This window comes from Papaver somniferum, chromosome 5, assembly GCF_003573695.1.
Source record: "Papaver somniferum cultivar HN1 chromosome 5, ASM357369v1, whole genome shotgun sequence".
Taxonomy (NCBI): Eukaryota; Viridiplantae; Streptophyta; class Magnoliopsida; order Ranunculales; family Papaveraceae; genus Papaver; species Papaver somniferum.
This window is the reverse complement of record NC_039362.1, coordinates 78,665,327-78,685,521: the sequence shown is the minus strand read 5'-3', so window position 1 is coordinate 78,685,521 and position 20,195 is coordinate 78,665,327. Positions and strand designations below refer to the sequence as shown.

Sequence of the window (20,195 nt, the reverse complement as noted above, 5' to 3'; positions counted from 1 at the left end):
CAAGGGCTGGTTTCATGCCCTCTTGGTCGGTTCCCCACTTTTCCATAATTAGGTTTTATCACCTAATGCTCAATTGAGCACTATTTTAATAAATGATGAAACCGACATTTAGTCATTATTCTTTCACCAACCGGTCAACAAAGGACCCTGGTGCACGCTCACTAGAGCACTTGAGCGCCACATGGACATCCATCATCCCATGTGGTCGGTCCCTCCATCACTCATGACCTATTTTTCAGCAATTCATCAATTGACGAACAATTGATCAGAAATTAGGGTTTCGAATAAACGCTCCACAAATCATCATTATGAGTAAGATTCAAGCACTAATAAATTTATATTGATTCATCAATCAATATCTGGATTAATCATATAATATTTGGTAGTCTACCAATATTTTAATTAATATTTTATTGGATCACGTTACCAATAAATAATCCGTCGAATTGAGCAATACTTACTCAGTTGCTAGATATTGATCCAACTATCAATATTCAGCAATTCGTTTAATCGATCAATAGTTGCCCAATTGCCCGAATTTACAATATTTGCTCAGACGAGCAATATCTAACTCCTTTAAAATCCTAACTCATTGGAGCCCCCACGTTGAATGGTGAGCATCACCGTTCAACGAGAGAATAATGAGTTTTCGAGAGGGCCACAATCGCTGAGAAAAGAGTTTTCACGTTGAACCTGGAGTACACTTGGCGATACTCTATTGGTCAACGGGTTATAACTCGCAAAACACCCTATTTCAAATCCCGACAGATTTTTTTTCTTCTTTCGTCTCTGATCTCCTTCTCCTCTCTCTGATCTCCTTCTCCATCTCTTTGTTCATCAGAAACACCTCTGCATAGTACAGTTGACGAAATTAATCGATCTCATCTTCCTAAATCTCTCGGAAAAATCTAAGTGAACATTTTTTCCAAACAATGTAAAACAAAATAAGTTTTTGATAATCCTATTTTTCTTGATCTAATATTAGTCTATTAACCAGAATTATAGATCAATTCTTCTGTAATCCTATTTATATGCTTATTTTGATTTGGGGGCATTCTCTGTTCTTTTTTGATTTTATTGTTTTCTTAGATTCTATTATGAAAGTAAACGAAATTAAACAAGTAATATTTTAAGCTCACAGGTTAGGGAAATCACTGTACACTCTAAGGTTATTTTGCAGGTGAGAGCTAATCACTCTACAACTTAAGGTTTAATTAGGATTTTGTTTTAGTAATCATTTTTTTGGATAAATAGAACCTTGTAGATTAAACATCCAGATTGGTTTTCTTTATATTTATGATTTTGCGGTGGTCGATCATAAAAGAACCATGAGGTAATTAATTAGATGTCCTTTAGTATGATGCCTCTATGAGATTTTTTGATTCTCTTTTGCAGTGGCTGATCATCTAAGCAGCAGATGTGTGGAACGTACGATATCAGGGGACGGTTATCTATATATGTGTGGTGATGCTAAAGGACTGGCGAGAGATGTCCATTACACGTTGCCCAAGAATAGGTACTAAGATTATAATTAATGAAACAAGCGACGGAAATATGTAGTGTGACATCTATTTAAGCATTTTAGTTTAACATGGATTTTGTTTTCAACTTTTCAAGGACCCATGGAATGTAACTTTCCAAGTATTTTCTTGGCTGGTCTGTTTATGGTTTCTATTGCTAATAGTTTAGGTTAAAATTGAAGTCAAACTTAAGCAGCAAACCCAGGAATTAAATATTAGTTCTGATTAGTTATTTAGCCTTAAACGATAAGATTTTACTTACGGTTTGAGTACACAAATTTCACTGGGTGCAGTAGCCAACCGGATGAAGTTTTGCTTTCCATTGCCAAAAAATAGAGTGCGTGCTGACTGAAGTGTAAAGGGAATAAAAGCGAGTTTGTGATATAGGATTTGCATTGCTACATAATAACCTACAACTCTGTGACTCATGATTGTATAATTATGATCTTCCACAGGCCTGAGGATCCATACCAGGAAGAGAAGGACCAGTCCTAATTGAATTGTGTTAGTGTTTGTATGTCTAATTTGCGGTGCTCATAGAGGCATATGTGACTAGAGATGTAAATACTAACCCAATTTCAGTTGAAAAGAACTAAATAAATACATATGACCGGTAAGTTTACTTACATCTTATCTATCTTTGATTAAAGGAGTTATGCTTGTATTAGTGACCAATTTTAAATGCGATTTTATGGCTTTTTTAGAGGTCTGATGAACAGGAATTTTATGACCTGATGGTGATGTCTATGTGACAGTTGTTTGTGCTGTTAGCAATCTATTGAGCCCACTTGGTTGTATGTAGCTATTTTGTAGTTATCATGGATATCTCGAGCTATTTAGGAATTTGTTGCCTATACTTTTAAAAAGTGCAGAGATTAATGAAATGATTTCGGATATTCATTGAAGTCGAATATTCGGTTTTGTGCAGGCAATATGTTGTAAAGGTGGATTACTCCGTTTGGAAAAACGGGCTTAGGTTTCATGGATAATGGAGGAATGGCTCGCCGACTGCAGTTTCTCAGTTAAGTTTATCGACAGGAAGAAGGTAACAACTCCACTTTGTAGATTCTGTTACTATTATGAATCTCTATACATTTATGAAACTGTTAAACTGGTGACTATTTTTTATATCTGTTCTTGCTTTTTATATATATCCGCACCTAATTCCATTCAATTTCACCGGTGATCCTATGAAATAAATAGATATATGAGGTTTTCGAGTTACAATTGCTTATGTTTATGATTGACTTGATTGTTACTGCAAATTTATGTGTTTTTCAACTTCTTAGTTGATTAGATGCTGCCAAGATCCATTACCTGTATGATTAAAATTTGTGTGTTCTCATCTAACTAAGGTGTGGTTTTGTACCTGCAGAAGATACAACCTATGTGCAGTTTTCTCTTGCATTTGGCTATCATTTCTGAGAAGTTTTACTCCCCAAGTCAGAGCTTCAAAGAGGTTGTCGTATTCTGCTGCTGACCCGGGTAATATTGTGAACGGAAACCCAAATTATCTGCCATCGACTGTGCAATCAGCGACGAAGGCCAAGTCATTAAAGGTATACAAAAAATTTGCAAGTGGTTGAGTAAGAAAGGTAAGATGATTTTTGTGAGAAGTTGTAAGATGGGATTTCTTAATCAAACTGCTTGCCTGATGGCAGTTGTTAAGGTGTTTTTCTCACTGATATGTTATCTGTGGTGGCGAATGGTGATCTCTTTTAAGTTTCCACAAGCGACAACAGAAGGAATTTGAGACCCTGTATGGGACATAGCTATGTATGCGAGATATTAACTAAAATTAGATTTGACTAATGATTAGTGTCTAATTGGCTTATGAGGTGTGTTTCTCACTGATATGTTATCTCTGGTGGTTGAATGGTGAATTCTCTTTTAAGTTTCCACAAGGAATTGGATACCCTGTATGGGACATAGCTATGTATGCGAGATATTAACTATGTATGGGACATAGCTATGTATGCGAGATATTAACTAAAATTTCAAATGCATACTCACACTAAATGCACACTCACACTAAATGCACACCACCAATTGAGTGGTTACGCCATTTTCTTTGTGACAGGCGTAGACCAGCTAGGCTTCAAAATTACGGTTAAAAGTATCTAAGAGTCAGTGGAGTGATGCTAATTGTATGACTGAAATTTTATGAGGCATCGAATTGTAGAAGATGTGCAGCTACATGTGGTGATAATAGGCATTTTTGCTTTACCTCCGGTTGATTTTCTTTTTTACCAACAAGTGAGTACAGGTAGCACTAGATAAAGTTCCTCAACTTGGACATTAAGTCTTTGGACAAGATAGGTTGATAACATTTTGACACAATAGGCCTTAATTTGGCGACAATACTTTCTGTGATTTCAGTTTGGCTTAAAGAGTAGAAAAGCCAGGGTGGTTAATATTGACTAAAATACAATATGAGTTCTCTTTAATTTTCTGTTCGACTCATTTTTAGGATATTATACAGCTCAAGCAAGAAAGAAAGCACAAGCCCATAGAACGAATCATGTTCAAGTAAGGTCGTCATTTATGGATTACTCGGTCACCTGAAAAAGATACTTAGATTCAATATTCAAAACCAATCAGAAATCCATATAAATTTCTGTAGGTTGAGCTTAATTTTGTGCTGTTTTTGAGTTCCTAATTTAACTAGGATTGGCATCAGGGAGGTGCTATAACTTACTGTAAGCTTACATAGGTAAGATTTGATTCCTACTGCCCACCATTCCTTTTACTTTTCACGCTTAGAGAGATTCTTTCTCCATTGATGCTGCTGCTACGGAAAATAAAGCTTAGTTCTTGGTTGTTTAGATATTAGTGCGTAAAAGGACTAACATGTATCTGAACTTCAAAACCATTTCATATGAATTGGCTAAACAAAGACAATAATGTGATTAAGATGATAATGTTAATCTAAATTTTGAAAAGTAATTAAGGTATTTACCTAAGTTATCAAATAAGCACGTACCTGTTTTCATGCTTGGAACATTAAGTTGTTTTGGGTAATTAACTAAGGATATGAGTCAGATGACTTATTTTAACGATGACTGTCAGCGAAACTGAATTCAGTGGTCTTAATTTTGTGCAGAAACTTGGTGATACCAAATCAAAAATGCATCAGGACGTGGCGAAGCGGAGCTTTACCAAATCAAATTGGGACTGAGCGAGACGAAGCCGAAGCCCAGTTTTACCAAATCATATCGGGACGGGGCGAGGCGAAGCCGAGCTTTACCAAATCAAATCAGGACTGGGAGAGACGAAGCCGAAGCCCAGCTTTACCAAATCATATCGGGACGGGGCGAGGCGAAGCCGAGCTTTACCAAATCAAAAATATGGTTCAAAGAAAGAGGTAGTGATGCATTGTATTTGTAGTTGGTGCATAACCATGCCATTCTGTTTATAATTGTAGATTGAATTGGTGAACCAAGTTTGCGAAGCCGCCAGGGCATAGCACGGGCACAAAATCTAGTCAACATAAGAACACGTATGTTCAATCCATGAATTACTGAGCATTCGTCACTCATGCTCAATTCAACAAAACCGAGACTCATTGTCTAATCAGTCAACAACTGACTAATAAAATACACGTTTGTCACGCAGACTCCACGATTCGTGAGACATTAATCACCTCACATGGGGGGATATCGATTAGGGTTTTGGTTTGGCGGCCTACGACACGTGGATTCATCCACGATGAGAAATGTGAGTAAGTCGTGCAAACGGTTGAAGGAGTTAACAAAGTAGTGGGTGGACGGTTAACCACGTCTCCATACGACCTGGAACTGGTTTCACCACGATTTCCCACTTCCCCACTCTTTTACTCAAGAAACTGTCACACTTACAGGGATCAAGGTGTTTACTATTCTGACAATATAAATAAGTCTCTGCATCCATGATTGAAAAGACAACATTCGTCTACACAAAATTTTTCGAGCAATTACTCTCAAGAATTCATCAATCTACCAGAACTTATTCGAACTTATCAGTTCACAGAAATTGCAGAAACCTTCAACACATCCACAATCCTTGATCATCATTGATCCCACACAATTCTCAGCTTCCCTCCTACAGATCAACCAATCTCCCTCTTTGCGACCGAATTGACTCTGGAACGGCCATTGACTTGGTTTAATCCGGAGTCTTACAGATTGATCTCTCGAATCTAAGCACTGCCTTTGCAGTGCATCTGTGTGAGGTTGAGCAGTTTGCTTGGTTGAGGAGTCTCGACAACACGCTCGACTCTTCAATTCCCTAGAAAACCAGCGAACCGTTTTTCCCCATCTACAGATTGGCGACCACAGTGGGAGATTAATCTCTCGGTTGCAATCCCACATTTTCACAAAATGGCTGGTCTTAGGTTTGGGTTGGTTACAAATGCAAACGACGCTAGCACTAGCAACAATAACAATGATGGTATTCCAGAAACCATTCATGCTTCCAACCAATGTTGAAAATCATCCTCTCTTCGGCCGACACCCTGAGGAAGTTAGAGAAAATCCGCCCACCATAGATGATCTCATGAAGGTCCAGGAAGTTCTCGCCAAAAATTAAACTGATATGGCTGCTACTCAGAAGGAGCTTTGCAATTATCTCAAAACTCTGACAGACAAAATGTCAGAGAAAAATAAGGAAGGGTCAGAAAAAGGAAAAGCCAAACAAGTTGACCCTGAAGTTTCACCAGTCCATGTGGTGGATGATGATGAAGCCCGCAAAGTTGCAGAAAATACGCCAGAAAAAGAGTCCGTAGGTTTCATCACTCGTGAAGATCTGGAGCGTTTCATAGAGACTCGTGGAAAAGGAAATGCACCATCTGTCCATCGTTATCAACCTCCTTATTCCTCTGCCGTACAGAGGATTTCTCTCCCGAAAGGCTATACTTCTCCAACGTTCACACTTTACAATGGAGCGGGAAACGCCCGAGAGTATGTTTCTCGATTCCTGGAAGCATTAGGAGAACATGAACACAATCATGTCGTCCGACTGAGGGAATTCTCCAAGTCTCTGACCGGCCGAGCATATACTTGGTACAATAACATCGCACCAAGGAGCATCGCTAGTTGGGGAGAAATGGTTAATGCCTTCTACAAGAAATACTTTTTCGTCTCAGAGCAGATTACTCTTTCCGACTTAAAGAGAATGGCTCAGAAAAATACCAAACATCCTAACGAATATGTGAAGAGGTTCAGAATTCAAGCCTTGGATTGTCATGATCCTAATGTTACTGAGCAATAGTTGGTAGAATTGTGCATCAATGGGATGATCCCTGTCTACAAAGCCTTGCTGGAAAATCTCCGGTTCCAAAATTTCTCAGAACTCCATGAAGCAGCCAAGCGATCAACAACTACTGCTCCAGCCTTACTGGAAAGAACAAAAACTGTCAAAACTGAGGAGCCACGAGATACTCGAACCAGCACCAGGCGTTTAGTCAACAAACAGTACAATGTTTAACCCTCCATGAATGTTACCGAAGGGGGGAAGAGAAAAGCTGATGCGCAGCAACATAAGAGTGCTTCTCCAATGTCTACGAAAGCACCAAGGAAGGACAATCAAGCTCGAAATGCACAAGCGCCGATTGAATGTCAGCACAATGATCAGGAAATACCAGACTTCCTTTGCCTATTGAAGAGGTGATCGATTTACTGGAAGTATGGATCCAAGATAATGTGATCAACTTACCTCCCGTCAAAAGAGAGCTGACAGACGAGGAAGTGGAGAATCCTCGTTACTGTCGCTTTCATAGGTATGTCAGTCATCCAACCAGTGATTGCAGAACTCTGAAACGCATATTCAAGGAAAAAGCCGATTCAGGAGAACTGGGGACTGAAGGAGTACACAAGAATCCTCTCCTAATTCGAACCTTTACGTTCTCTGAACCACCAGTCAAAAAAGCGGTTCAATCATTGATCGAGCATGCCTGCAAATTGTTGTATCTGTCAAAGGCTCAAAGGATGGACATCTTTTCGGCTCTGAATCATATAGTGTCTGGGAAACGACTGTCAATCCCAGAAATACACCCTGAGCCTCCAGTCACTGACAAAGAGATGTATGAATGGGGACTTCTCACCACAGTGTACCTGAAAGGAAATGAATTCAAGCGAGCACTGGTCGATGTTGGTACTGATGTCAATATCATACCTTTGAAAACTCTCAGAGCTGCAGGTATCATTCGACAAGAGGCCACTCATGCTCCCATTACAATCAGAGACCATGAAGGAATATCCAGAGATGCATATGGTTACATCATCCTCGGGATGAAAGTTGGGGAACCCTGGTCAGAAACCAAGTTTCACATAGTCAGAGAAGATCTAGGATATGACATGATCCTTGGACGGTCATGGATTCATGGTGAAAAGGTAACTTCAATACCTTCAATTGCACATTTCTTTGTTGAAGAAAGATCCGACTCAGAGGAAAGCTCCGGCTCAGAAGAAATGGAGGACACTCCACCATTCGAGCATCTAGAGAAAGTCCAAGCCTTGATAAGATTTACACAAAAACCTGAGGAGAGCGCACACGAATTCGTCATAAGATTCCGCACTCAGGAAAGTCTTATTCCCCCTCATGTATTCATATTATCAACTTTCAAATATGCTACCTTTGTCTGGGGACTCAATTTTACTCATAACCAAGCTATCACCAAACGTTATGAGTGGTTAGTCTCACCTCGACAATATTTCACCAAGTGGCTGGACCCAGATCCTCTCCGAATCCGTCGTCTCACTAACAAAGTCATTGCTGGAATAATGACTGAATTTCACAATCAATATCCTAAATATTCTCCCTTGCACGAGTGTCCACATGTGCCGCGGAATTGGAAAGCTCCACCAACATGGAATCCCACTATACGAGGAATTCTGAACCAGCAGAAGATATTAAGGGCACGGGAAACCAAGCCTAACAATTTATGAAGGGGATTTAGTTCTCAAAGCAACTAAGCATAATCTCTATTCCACAAGAAGTTCTAAATGGGATGGACCTTTTATGATTGCTAAATCAGTTGTTGGAGGATATTACAAATTGGCTGATATGAAGGGCAAGACAAGTGTGCCAGTGATTCACGAAAATTGGCTGAAGGCTTTTGAAGCATGAAACATTCAGAATCCCAAGATGTTTTGTGTTCAAGGCATGAACTCTCAAAACGCCTAACGTTTTCATTTTAGGATTTTCTTTCACATGTATTTTCAATTTCTCCGGGAGTTTGCAATTCTTGCTTTCAGTATTTGAATTCAGCAATTTATCAAAGTTCTTTATTTTAAGAAAAATCTCTATCAATTCCAAAAGGAAAATCCTCAATTACTTAGTAACTCAAAACCAATCAAAATTCAAAACCAAAATAAAACCTCACATCTCTCAGAAGTTCAAGGTTCAAGAGATTATGGAAAGGAAAACTAAAGGAAGTCGTCAAAGTAAGATTTCTGCTTCTCTGCATTCTCAAAGACTTGCAAGGCCGCTTTCTCCAACTCCAGTTTTTCAGTAAATTCAGCAGTCTTAGCCTTTTTCTCCACCACAACATCACTGATCAAGGGTATATTGTTCTCTACTGCATCCCTGATGATGTTGATGTTCTGACGAAGCCACTTCAAGTTGAAACCAAGCTCTTCAGATTTCCTCAAGTTGTACTCCCAATCAGAGAGTACGTCTGGAGTAACAGTGCTTATCTCCCTGGTCCTTATATCATCTATGACACGCAAGATAATCCCTACTTGCATTACTAAGAAGTAACTGCGTCTTGGATCCCTGGTGACAACACTGTGACCATACATCTTCCACAATTTCTCATACATGTCAGCATACCCTATGGGAAGGCTAAACCCACCAACTGATGCGTGATATGGGAGTGAACCACCGAATGGAGGATCAATAATGATCCCTGCAGTAGGATATTCATGCACTATTATGCGGTTTTCAATTATTGGAGCGGCTTCAGCAATTGTGGGAGCAGTTTCTTGGGCGGTTTCTTCCATCCTGGGTCTGGTTTCTTTCATCTCTGAAGTGACGGTAGTTTGAATTTCATTCCCCTCGACAACTTCAGTAGCACTATTTTAATTGCATTGAGGTGTAGAGATCATAACATCATCAACTCAATTCACCATACGGTTCGAATCATCATTTGCTCCATTATTCTCAATTTCGGTATTTGGTACCTAATACGAAGATTACATGAGATTAGAGCATTTCGAGCATGAAAACCAAAGGCAATCATAAAATCCAGCATATAAGTTAACTAACACTACCTAAGTTCTTTATTATGTATCCAAGACATGAGCAAATAGTGTGGAAGTCATAAAACACGTTTTTCAATAAACCCGTCTGAAGAGATTTTATACTACCCTGTATAAAACGACGAACTGGGAGAAATTTTTAAGGAATATAAGGTTGAGTCATATATTATTCTCTTCATATGGATGTTTTCTACAACATATCAAAATTTCATATAAATTGGATAAACGAGTAAGAAGTTGTGGCCAAAACATTGAACTACATGCCAGCTGAAAAATTCCTGAAAGTCTCCTGGAAGTTTACTGTTTCGCTGACTTAGACCCCTAAACGTGCTCAAAACTTAAAAATCTTCTTTCAGAAAGCTTGGAAATTTCCTGGGCATAAGGATACATGGGTAGATCGCGAAATTCTGACTCCGGATGAAGATTTTATGGTGTTTTTGCTAAAACGCTGAGTTCTGAATTTTCTGATGACGTATTTTGCTAAAAGTTTTTCATTCATTCATGTGGATTCTTATTCATTCAATCTCAAGTAAGCAATATTATACTTCTATGAAGAGAATATAAAGTGTATACTTACTTGAGGGGTTCCCAAGTCATTCGAAGGATTAATATGGTCGGCATCAATATTGGGAGCACCATTACCTCCATTCAGTCCCGATTATTGAAGATTCTCTTTCTCACTGTTATTTGAAGACGAATGAACGACCTGGCCATGTTGTATTTCCACAACAATATCCTCATGGATGCATCAACTACAATTACCATTACTTCATTCAAGGAAATGCCATAATCATTTACACAAAAGGATACGTACATCAACCTCGTCATTAACGTGGATTCCTGGATTGTTCGTATAAAGGTAAGATGAAGACCGTCAATGGCCGATGGAGCAAAATTCTGAAACAAATTAAAAATATTCTTTTGAATCCTAATTACGCGGACAAAGGAAAATCGCGATGATAAGGGAAGTGCTAACAACTCACCAAAGAAATGGCTGGGGACTTCATATTATTCGGTATCATCCTATAAGATGTTCCGCTTCTGCTTTCTCCAGCCTGGGGACTTTATTGAAATTCTGAAAAGTCTACATGAGTTTGAGATCTCATAACACGGCCATCCTAAAACAAAGACAATAGAGTAATTAAGGTGTAGTTATCATGCATTCACCAAAATCGTAAGGAGAAAACGAACCTGAGAACATTCTGGAGGTGTTTTTCTTTTATCACCACTGGAGAGATGCCTCAACCTTGGTCGATCAGAAATCACATCAACAGGAGGAAACTCTCGTACTAGAGACTTAACATCCATTGCAAACTTGTGCAAGCGCTCAAGTTGCTGAGGCCAGAAGTCTACATAACCCGGAGTCGCATAAGTAGCTCGGTCAAAACAAGGAAACAATTTCTTTCCACGTGTGTGCAATCCAGGTGAGCCTTCAAATGATCAGTTGATGTCTTATTCATTCGATGACCTGGAGTACACTGATGGAGACCCATTTGTCGATCTGCTCTATCAATGTTATATTCTTCCACTCGAAATTCTCCATGCATTAATGACACTAAGTAACCAGGAGTGCAACTCAATATAAAAGACTTCTCTCCATCACTCAAACTAGTGCCAGTTTTCAATATGGTATTTTCTTCATCAGTATTGAAAGTAATTAATTGTGAGAAGAGCGGAGGAACCGACACCCAAGGGAGAAAATCAAACTCAGACTCGATGTCCAAAACATCGGTGAGATGTATCTTCTGTTTTGGTTGCTTTGTTGACCAACGCATGATCCTAACATTATTTTTCTCAAGTAAAGCATGGAGAGTGTCGACATTTGGCCCTTGCAAGATGCTATGAGGAATTGGTGCATACTGCTCAAAGTACTCCCACATTAAAGCTTGGAGGAACATGGTATTAGCATATGTTTCAATTTTCATGAAACCATTGGAGATACTGGAGTCTATGACTAAGGAGTCTAAATTGGAAAACAGTGAACCCAAAAATAGACAGCCGATGAGAAGTTTCTCACCTTTGGCCATCTTTATGGCAAAAGGAATCACAAATGGCTTCAACAAATGTCCGATATATTCAATAATATCTCTGGAGAGCCACAAGCACAAGAAAGCAGCGATGGTCATGGGACTATCGACAGGTTCTTCAGGGACCTCATCTCTCGGCCACCAGTGCTTAAACCATTGAGCATAACAAGTTTTGGGTGACTTGTTGAATTCACGCATTGTGGTTTCCAACACGTCAGATATTACATTCTCCTCTGCTGAGAGCTCTTTAAGGAAATTGCCAGTAATTGGGAGATGCAACAAAGCGACTACGTCTTCTAAAGTGATGGTGAATTCTCCCCATATGCATACGAAAGTATGAGTAGGAACGCACCAGCGAGCAAGCAAATCCACCATACCTGGTATGTCGTGATGAATAATCAAATCCCCAGCAGCCTGAATAGCTCGTGTCACCTGTGCACGATCCAGCATGGTCCTTACATGACTATGACCCAACATATGCCTTGCCCATCCAGAGAAATGTGCCAGGGGATCTCGAGAAAGTTTAAGTTCCACGTGTGAACCCAAATAATGTTTCCCACTCAAACAAAACCTAATTATTGCTTGAGGAGATACTAATTTGTTCTGAATAGTACTCCTGGGATTAATGATCAGCCGAAACGAGGAACCTGAAGGACGCTTTTCGGGTCTATACAGAAACACAAAGAATTCGTCATCAACATTTGGGATGTTCTTGGTTTTAGGAGCTTCCTCTTTCTCCTTGGAAATCTCAGAATCATCATTTCTAGAAGAATCATCATCTTTGGAAGACGAAACATCCTCCCTAGAAGTTTCCTCTCTGGAAACATCATCTTCAGGAGCGCTATCACGGGAATCAGTCATCTTTGCAAAGTTGCTGTGACATCCAGACACAAATTTTGTCAACACAATGAAATTAAAGCAACGGAGTAATTGTAATGCTCATACTAACGTCTACAAAAATGGTAATCCTCAACTCTTACCTATTTACGATTTCACGAACTTAGTGATAATGACGCAAAACTTTCGAAAAACTTGCTCACTCCTTCAAACCTGCGAAGACGAGCAAAATCTATTATTCAAAAGTCGACTGACTTTTCACGAAACTATGAACAATTCATATAAACTGTTCATGTGAAAGTTCCATGATTTTATGCCGCAAAAACGCATCATAAAATCATAAAATACAATTGTTTATCTCTGACAATTACTTAAAAAAATTGCTATTTGATTTTTTATCAAAAAATTAAAAAAAAAAACTCACATGTGAAAAAAAAATCTTTTTTGCGTGAGTTAATATTAAAAAAATATATTTTTTACTCAAACGAGCATTTGTTTAATGAAACGATGGTCTTTTCTATTTTTCCAAAAGTCCACATATTCCAAATAAAAATTTGAAAGTTCACATATAAATTTTATCATGGAGTACAGGTCTTTTCAAAATTCCTCTAACTCTAAGGATCATTATTTATTACTTCTACTGCGAACGAACCTACGTTCCTAAAAGTGTTTGTGAAAGTTCATACTTTAAGAATGAATTTTGGTTTTCATGAAACCTCATAAAATAAAAATTCTCTACTGCAACTAGACTATGTCTACTCAAGAATTTATGTATCTCTTTCATATTAGGGATTTTTGCTCGTTTCTTAAACTAACGAACGAATGGGTATACATACGTTTTCTAAACAAATTGTTCATAAAACCTACACATGCATGGACACTTATGGATTTTTTTGTTTTCAAACAACTCATGAAGAACACCAAATATACAGCAAAAAATAAAAATTCATACCTTTCGTCGGCGCCGGAGTTCGTCCGAATTCGGCCGGCGGTCGTCGATGGGACCTCCGGCGTACACAAAAAAGAAGAAAAAAAAATCTGCTCGAGCGTGAGAGAGAGGAGGTGCTTGGTCGGACAAAAAACAATTTTTTTTAGGGTTTCTTCCCTTTTATATCAAATTTATTTCCAAAAACCTAATAAAACAAGGATTTCCTTTTTTGGGCCGGGCCCGCAAACGCTAAACCGACCAAAATTGGACTTCGATCGACCAAATCAGCAGTGCGTCATCTCTTCGTGCTCATGAGATGACACTCTATCTTATTATCAGGGTCCTTATCTGTACATTTGCTCGTACATGACTCCATTGGAGCAAATCGAGGATTCTGAGAATACCTTTGTACGACCGAGTTCAACCACTGATCTCGTTGACTAAAAATCACCATCTAATGCTTACTGCGGAACATGATTGTCCCTCACTAAGCAGGGGACTTAATGTTGATGGTGGATTTTCAAAAAAGGTCAAAATCGTAAAATCATGATACTACATGTTTCTGACCCGGCTTCAGGAACGCATGTGACGATTCATATTTTACGATCCGTGAACCGTTTCACGATCTCTGATCGAGTTCCTCTCAGAGCCATGATGAATATGATTCTTGAAAATCCTCCCACTAGCTGAGCGTTCGATGCTGTGCATTTCATCATGACCTTTTTACATAGAAGAATGATCGGCGGTCCTCCATACATAATTGTTCAGAGGGCAAAACTCCTTCAGGACATCGGTGACACTCACTGTTCCCTGACTATGTAGAGAGAACGTGTATAGATTCAGGCGGTTCTCCATACATAATTGTTGATAGGGCAAAACGCCTTTAGGACATCGGCAACACTCGCTGTTTCCTGACTTTGCACCTTTCAGATAGGGTATGACGCTTTAACTGGCTAATATTCCTTCTGCAATAGATTAATTCTACCATGACATTCACCACTAAATTCCTAGAAGATAATCTATTTTATCTCATTACTCTGATTTCATGATCGAATCCACGGCTGATCTCATGGAATGGTGATAGATAATCTCATTACTCCGATTTCATGATCGAATCCACGGCTGATCTCATGAAATGGTAATACATAATTTTATTACTTCTATTGTGTAGTCGAATCCACGATCCTGTAGGATGGTAATGCTCATTTTATTATTCTGAATCCGTAATCGAATCCACGGCTGATCTTATGGATTGATAATAAATAACTACTCACCTTTATTACTCGGTTTCATGAATCATTCTCTACTAGATTTCATGAATTAATAATAAATACTCGATAATCGGGCATCTGGACCATCACTGAGTAAGCCCCAAGAAAATGGTGCAAGTGTACTCAACAATGATGCACGAACGAGCACCCAAATGCACGAACAAGCATTCGAAAATATGGACAAATGAGGAATCCTACACAAAACATGAGAGAGAAAATAATAATATTAAAATAATAAAGAGGCGCCCAGGGACTGGGCCCACCGGCCATGCCCTAGTCATGGCTGGTCCCCATGCCTCTTCCATTATTTTTCCTCATTTTATTATTTTCATGAACTCATGAAAACTCCTTCATTCTAGCAACTTTCCTTGTTTGAGCAAAACTCATGGTTTCTCCATATTTTCACGGTTTCATGAAAAATAACAAAAAATAGGGAAAGGTGTCACGGGACCGGGCTACCTGGACGGTCGACCATGCCCTAGCCGTGACCGGTCCCACACCTTAAAATCCCTAATCTTTCATAATTTATAGTTCCCTCATCTCATGAAACTCCTCAGTTGGAGAAAAAAATCATGATTTCTTCATATTTTCTAAAATATTGCTTTGTCTTCGGTATTCGATAAAAACTCGTTTTGACCACAACTTCTTCGTCCGAACTCGGAATTACCTCATTTTTTTGCAATATTTTTATATTTAAATTATCTTCAATATGATGATGAAAAATTCTTAATTTGAATGAGTTAAGATCAGTATTTGGCCCTTCTCTTGATTTTGAGCGTTTTGCTCCTTTTCGTCGCATTTCTTCCACTTCTTTTGGACTTGGACACTTGGAATACTTCTCTTCCTAGATCTTTTCAGCATTTTGTAGCTCCTTTTTGGATGATTCACCTAATAGAGGAAAATAAGAGAAAACAAGAGTAATAATACGAAAATATGCAAGAATAATAGCTAAAACAAGTATGGAATGGACACTAAAATCATATGAATTATGCACTTATCAATTATTCTTGTGTTGGTTGCTCCACTTGAGGTGGTGGGTCATTGATGTGGATCGCTTTGGATTTACTCCCTGAGCCCCTTCGGTGGGAAGCATTTAAATTTTGACCACCCTGTTGACGAGGTCCCAAACTCTGAGGAGATGCAAATTCATGTTTCATCTTATATTTATTCTCGGCTTGCTTTTGTTGCTTGTCCTTGTTTGGCATGTAGAATACGGAGATAAGAAACAAACAAAAAAGGAATTATATAAGGTATACAATCGGTCTACTTGATACACATTTAAAATCTGATTCCTAACATAACACACAACAATCGTATTGTATAAGTGCTCAATTAATCCGATTCTAACAAAGAAAGGGAACAGAAAAGTTGGGCATTTTTTCTTACAGGAATCGGTTTATCCGATACGCATATAAAATCTGAATACAGCATTACAACAACAATCGGTTTTTTATAAGTGATCATGTAATCCGATTATTGACTAAGCATATAAGAATCAAAGGCTACACAATCGGTTTTTGTGGACAGATATGTAACCCGATTCTAACGAAAAAAATTACAAAAAAAAAAAACGGTTATCCCTGCAGTTACAGAATCGGGCTATGTGGACATTAACATAGTTCGACTCTGGTTCAAATTTATCGAACCAGAAACACATTCTTAACAATCGGAGTATGTGGATATGAACATCAACCGTTTCTAAACATAATCGGTTCACACATACACTAACCTAAACCGATTCTGGGAACTCGGAAAATTTGAATTTCAAAATTTTCAATTTTTGAGCGATTGTATGTTACTAAAACCTAGTTTAGAGGATTGGGTTGATAGAAAAGTACCTAATTCGACCCATTTCCTCCTCTTGTGCGATAAAAGATCATTCGTCTTCCTCAACCGTTTTCTTCGTTTTATTTCGAATTGCGTCAACAATTCCGGGATTATCCACACTAGGAAATTTCCTGTTAGTAATATGCTTCACTCTTGCTTGTTTCGGTGACATTTTATAGAAAAAGAAACGATTAATCGTTTTTGGATCGTCGATAATCGACGATGTTTTGATTTCAAAAAAAAAAAGCGAGAAGAAAAGGAGAGAATCGGTTTATAGAATTGAAATTGAAACTGATTTTAGTTTTAGGTTTTATTATTAAGAGTTAATGGGGGTAAATTTATACTATGGATATTTTATGGAGGGTAAATTGGTAAATTCATCAAATTTAGACACCCCTTAACCTTCTTTATTGGGTGGATGTGGAAATCTATAAGCCCAAATTAATCACTCTAGGCCCCAATTTAGCCAGGATAGAAAAAGAGGTTTCCCTCATGTTACATTAGATAAGGTTGTGTGAACCATTACACATTGATTCCAATTCTGAATATCCAAAAAAGTTAAAATTGCCCATAAAGCATATTCAGTCCATACATGATTGATTAAGAATTTGTTACAAAAAGATGATATATTAGATGCCCAAATTAAAGTTAATCTCCTAACTAGAACAAAGGAGCTAACTAAGATATTGATGTCGACTCTAGTGTTGTTGCAGAATTCCCCACTGATCTGGTATCTTTGTTGTCTTTCCTTTTCATATTTTCCTATAAGCAACAAAAGAGTAAGTTCCGAATTACTTCTGAAGGTAATCATATGTCCACTCCACTCTGTGGCCCATTTGAAAGATGCTTCAGCCCCATCTTTCTCTAGTTTCTCTGTTGTTGTTGTTGTGGAATACATCCCCTAGCTTCTCTGGTATTTTCTGTATAATCACATAAAGTCGGCCCAATTCCACATTTAGCATCACAATTCATCATTGTTACAGCTATGTTGATTTGTATATCCATTTGTCTTGGTGTGTCCTCCGTCTTGGTCACTTTCAGTGTTTCATCGTTTATAGGATTATAAAGAGAGTTTGCATCAACTTGTACCCATGATTATTCACTGTCAAGTAGCTATTCAAATATTTTACCATGTTATTGGCTATAGTAACATTGTTATTGGCTATAGTAACATTGTTTTGGCTTTCTTTTTTAAATGTTACTTTGCATCTCTCCTTCCAAACATGCCAAACAATGGCACTACATAACACCTGTCATTCTATACCAGAGCCTCCTCTATCCGGATTTTCAAAGCAATTGTTCAACCATTCATGAAAAGTAACAATACCATTACGTATAAACTGCATATCAAAATTTAGGTGCATCCACACTTGGACAGCGAAATTATATTCCAGAAATAAGCGGGTTAAGGTTTCTTGTGTGTTATTACAAAACTTGCAGGTTGTGTTTATGTTTGGGATAACAACTTGACTATGGTGTCACTACAAAAATACTGAGTTTTAGTGACGCCAGACAACCGTGGCAATTGGCCAAAAATCCGTGGCAAAAGATAACTTGCCACGGCTGTATGGTCGTAACAAACAGTCTAGCGGCTAATTGTATTAGCCACGGTCTCTGCCACGGTTTGTTTGCGTGGCAACTATTATTTGATCATTTGCTGCGAGTTCCATCCGTGGCTATTTAGCGCACATGTGTGCCATGATTTGTCATTATTGCCACATGTTATATCGTGGCAAAAGGTCACTTTAAGAGTTTCTTCACAGTCTGTTTAGTATAGCTTGGTTTGGTTTATTAGCAAGCACCAAAACTTCATACTAAAATTATTCACCAATAATTCACGTAGGAAAAATATCTAAAGATTTCATTCATTCGTTAATAAAAATCAAATACATCCAAAAGACTCAATTACACATAAGCTAGCTAACTCAAATAATATTATCGTCAATTTTTGATATTGAAACATAACAAAACAAAACAAAAAAGCCGACTGACATATGATACTAGAAGTAGAAAAACTTCAGGTGTTAATATTTACTGAAAACAAGATCAACCTGTCTCTCCAGAACTCTAACAGATTCTAATAAGACATCTCTTTTCGCTTCAACCTTGAATTGAGGATATTAAGGGGAATATATGACATCTTCACTTTGCATTTTCGCATGAAAAGATAAAGAACAACCATTTTTGTTGTAATTTTCAACCACCCCGGGCTTCTGATCACCTTCCACCTGCTCTTACAATGGCTATAAGCATATCAGTTGCATTCAGACCATTATAATACCACGGGATGATACTTTCCATCCAAATCCCAATAAGTCTACAACATACACTTCGAAATTATTATCAAACTCTGGTATGCTGCATCTATTCACATGGTAATGGACATAACTGAGCTATACATTCCAAGATTATTCAGCCAAAATCAACCCTTAAACAGGAGCAAATAGGGTGATGTTAAATTAGACTTCACAACAAACCTTAGAAGTTGCAATTATTAAGGAAATAATGTTATAGAAAAATCAAAAAGAAATGAATTAGAAAACATTTTCTCCACTAATTCCAAGATCATTGAAGCTCTGTTAATACAGATGCGTGCACGTATTTTTCTAAATTCGAATAGTCTACTTATCTTTACTCATCCATTAGCATAAAGGAAATGGAAAAGAAATATACATACCTCCAATTAAAATCTGAAAGCACGAAACCATGGGTTAAGAAAACCAAAGTTCTATGTCTTTATACCTCTTTAAGTCCATAAGTCGCAGCCTTCTGGCTTTAAAGGTAACATTTTCGTCCCTACATATCTCAGATGTAAACAACAAATTTTAATGACTACTTTAATAATTCCTGCAATCCAGATAAACCAAATATTGAATACCAAAGACATTTGCAAGATTGAAATTTAGAAAAGATGAGTATTTTTATAGTGAACAGGATATCAGTAGCTCGAGAAGTTTCCATGTAACAATAATTCCTTTGACCACGAATGCTTACCATCAGACTTTTCCGACGCTCGTTCAGCAGTCTCAATCTAAAATTGTCAATCAAATAAGGACATTCACCAACTTAGAATGAGAATTTCAATCGGAACACAAAAGTTGAGGAAAAATGGAACTTGTACCGAAGGAATTTAAGATTCTTTCTTTCGTCTGAATGGAGTGTGGAGTGTAATAATGAACCACATTACCTACTTTTAGAGGCATACATTTTTCTGAAAGGGTAGATTACTACATCAGTCAAGAGAGTTCCAAGGGGAACATGAATGATACAGTTCAAGACTTGAATGGCAATATAAGGCAAACAATATATTTTGTGATGCAAAAATAAAATCAATATGAAGAAAAGATGCTTACTGGATAGAATACGACCAAACCAGTGCCCACAGATTGCATACATAGGTTGGATATGGACAACAAGGTCACAAGTTTATGTTTGTCGAAAGATTTCCTACAAATAAAAGAGCAATTAATATGGTTGTAAACAGTATACTTAGTTTTGCTAAAACATTACCACACTTCAAACGGTGTCTCTGCTCATGTTTACAGAGA

The 20,195-nt window shown here is 37.9% G+C and overlaps 1 long non-coding RNA gene across 1 annotated transcript; it reads left to right on the top strand.

Annotated features, from left to right (window-relative positions):
* Positions 1–774: 774 nt before the first annotated feature.
* On the top strand, positions 775–3,526 carry LOC113281991. Its single transcript, XR_003326479.1, has 5 exons — positions 775–1,180; positions 1,396–1,516; positions 1,976–2,133; positions 2,449–2,565; positions 2,896–3,526. It is a non-coding gene; the product is annotated as an uncharacterized LOC113281991 (long non-coding RNA).
* The last annotated feature ends 16,669 nt before the right edge of the window (positions 3,527–20,195 follow it).